The 3,377-nt window shown below is 32.9% G+C and overlaps 1 long non-coding RNA gene across 1 annotated transcript; it reads left to right on the plus strand.

The window, feature by feature from the left end:
• The first annotated feature begins 931 nt into the window (after window positions 1–931).
• LOC139905055 (uncharacterized) lies at window positions 932–2,818 on the plus strand. The gene is made up of 2 exons (XR_011779524.1): window positions 932–1,618; window positions 1,697–2,818. It is a non-coding gene; the product is annotated as an uncharacterized lncRNA (long non-coding RNA).
• The last annotated feature ends 559 nt before the right edge of the window (window positions 2,819–3,377 follow it).

Raw genomic sequence — 3,377 nt, forward strand, 5'->3', positions numbered from 1 at the left:
TCTACCTTTGTCTTATTCCTCCACGTGACTCGTCTTTCTCTCGGTTTTCCTGGATTCCTCTTATTTTATAGTTCGTGTCTAACACACCTCGTCAAGACACAACAAATATTTATATATTTTTTTACTAGAAGGTTGCTAAAGCCTTCCTATTCTTATTCATTAAGATGTTATTGTTATAACCATGGACGTCTCGAGCACAAGTTACGATCAAAATCCTTTAGCTTTAAGTATAGTATATTTAACTACTGAAAACAATGACGAATCAATTTTAAAAATAAGCAGTGCCTTGGAGCCGGTGCACGTTTTTATTCATCTGTATGTAGTCCAAATCAGAGCCCTATAAGTAGAGTTACGTCACCAGGCTATCTACTTTGACGATAACTGACTTCCTCATGTGTTTAAGTCATAGCCCAAAAATTCAAAATTTAATACTACATTTTAGGTGAAGAACTCTACAAAGGCGATATATTTTGTTAAAATATCCCAATTATGCCCTCTTGTCGTGTGCCATAGATTACATGAATTTTTCTTGAGCTGAAAGGATGACACATTTTTCATTTCCAAAGGACAAATTCCTTGGAAGGCAATGTGTCCTAAAAATGAAATGAAATCTTTGGAACCCATAATATAATTATCGATTGTGCTCTAAACATTTTGAAGAAATAAGGAACTCCATCTCTAAAGCCATTCCAACATTGTTTAAACATGTCAAACCTAAAGTTCCAAGGCTCGCCAAAAACTCCAACAAACCCATTTTCATTCGGGAAAACAATGCTGATGCTGAGAAAATTTAATAATTAAGGAAATCTCAAGCAATTTTTTATTTCCGATTTCAGGTAAAAAAAGGATCTCCACAATTTCGGGATCATACATACTTTACTCCTTATTAATGAACCTCCTACTTCTGAAAATAGAGAAATAGACTTAGTGGACATGAATCTAATTTCATCAACAATAGAAGATGAAACTTCTTATAATGATATTTATTTTTTTGCATTAGTTGCTTTATCCTTAGAAAATAATAATTGTATATTACAGATATTTCTCTTGAGGTAAAACATCTAAAGGAAATAAATACCAACATACAAATCCAACCTGTAGTCTATGAAGCAGAAATAAAGAAATTAAAGAAGAAGTTGAAGGAGAAAGATGTCAAAATTTGGGACGCAGAATCAAAGTTTAAGTCTTTAAAAATACACTTCCTTTCCGTATTTAATTCAAACCATATAAAAAATTTAAGTTGCAAGTCTTTACATTCAAAAATCCGCATTTGGTCTAATAAAACCATCGAGAATACACTTCAGTTAAGATTCGTTGAGGAACTGTATGTTTTCCAATTAATATATTGCGCCAAGAACTGTTTGGATCAATTTGCAAAAATAGAGGCTTTATTCAAATCTTATGTAAATCAATTAAAAAAAATTGTACACTCAACAACTGAAGTAGCGGTGCTATTAATTAAGTCGTCTATAAATGTAATAACATATTATTTTTTAATGTTTCTAAGTATGATAGTATAAGAATGCACATACATTTACGAATGCAAACTGCAATTATCAAAGAAAATAGAATAGCTTCTTCTACTCTCGGAAGACGAAGAATGTGTATGCAAAATTAAGTAAGTCAAAGAAATTATTATTAAAGTAATTATTCAATTTTTTCATAATAATTAAGCTCAATATAATTAGTTTTTTAGTTTTCATTTATTGGATTTTAGGAAAAAATGGGATGTGAAAAAATGGCAAGATAAAAAAAAAGGAAAAGCGTCTAAATGGAAAAAATGGAAAGATTCTTTTAAACTGATATAATATCAAGCACCAATATAATATATAATAAGAGAAAAGAAAAATAAACAAACACGACAGTGGTTCCAATGGAAGGAGTGTTAATCACTTAATTCTCCGTTATTAATTACAATATCATTAGACTATTCATATTGGACAATACTCTTGGATTGACGGACAAGCATTTGCTATATACTAGGGAAGAGCAGCGATTTCCACTTCGTTATGATCCAAGATGCATCAGAAGAAGAGGTGGTTGGGTGTGGAGCGACAAACCACAAAGAGGATTCGGACAGGTAGTCAAAGGTCAAGTCTTTGGAGAGTGCGAGGAAAACCGTAAAGCTCAGTACAGTTGGAGCTGTCTGAAATTGCAATAGAACGATGGTCTTCGTCTCTTCATAAACCTTCCTTCTTGTCCAAAGAGAACCAAACGGCAGTTCCACCATTCACATTGGTTGTTAGTTCTTGGGGAGTCAGTGATAGTGGTACGATGGGCGTTCCAGAGCTCAGGAGGAGATAAATCGCTTTGCTCGGTACCCCTCTCCGATTGATTTCAGAGGTCTATTGCGGCATATTCCTCCGCGCTTTCCTTTTGCACTCAGGAACGTTCATCGAGCTACTATCACTGACTGCCCGAGGACTAACAAACAGTGTGAAGGATGGAATTGCCGTTTCTTTCATCTCGTTGGACACCACCACCCATCAATTTGGAAATGCATACAGGTATTTCAAAAGGAAGAATCGACAGTTTCCACCACCCTTTTTCAAGAAGCGATTGGTCAACTTCCTAAAAAAAAGTGCAAAAGGATATACATTGAGCAACAACAAAGGCTTAAAAACTTATGCAAAAGCTATGTGGCTGAGCATAAGACTATATCCCAGTTCCTATCAGGTGCTGGTTACAATATCCGATTTGATGTCTAAAACAAGAGAAGAATTTCTTAAAATGTTTAGCAATAAAAGTACAATTAATTAAGTTTATGTTCAAGTGTACTTGTTTATTAATAAAGTGCTTTAATTAATCTTGTATTGAACTCGATATATTTTCTTCTTTTTGGGTGAAAAATGATGAATAATGATACACTTTTGTTAAGACTTTTTGAAGTTATTCATCATTCTATGATATTCCTTATCATAGAAAATTATTCCATATTTCATTTTTTTTAAAGCCCCATTCAAAAAATATGTATCTTTAAGGATTTTTGTTTTGATTTTTATTTCTTGAGTGATCTTACATTTTATGGGGCTGTACAAGCAAACATATAACAAAATTATCTTATTGTGTACGATTTCAATATCATATAATGACCCCGTAATAAAAAATCCTATATTTGAAGTATTTAAATTCTAAGCTCTTCTTAAACATCCCTTCATAGTTTCATTTATTGAATCGATTCAATTGTTATATATGGATTGATAAGATTCTCCACCCAATAAAGGAGTCGACTCTTCTCTTTTGAGGCTTACCTTGGTTTGGTTTTCTTCTTCGGATAAAGTTTCAATCTGCATCATTCCTATAGAAATTGAAATTCAAGCATCTTCTGTTGCGGATAACGTATCTTGGACCCCTTCTTTTGTAGTATTCTTAGAGAA

The sequence above is a fragment of the Lepeophtheirus salmonis genome, chromosome 4 (assembly GCF_016086655.4).
Source record: "Lepeophtheirus salmonis chromosome 4, UVic_Lsal_1.4, whole genome shotgun sequence".
NCBI classification, from domain to species: domain Eukaryota; kingdom Metazoa; phylum Arthropoda; class Copepoda; order Siphonostomatoida; family Caligidae; genus Lepeophtheirus; species Lepeophtheirus salmonis.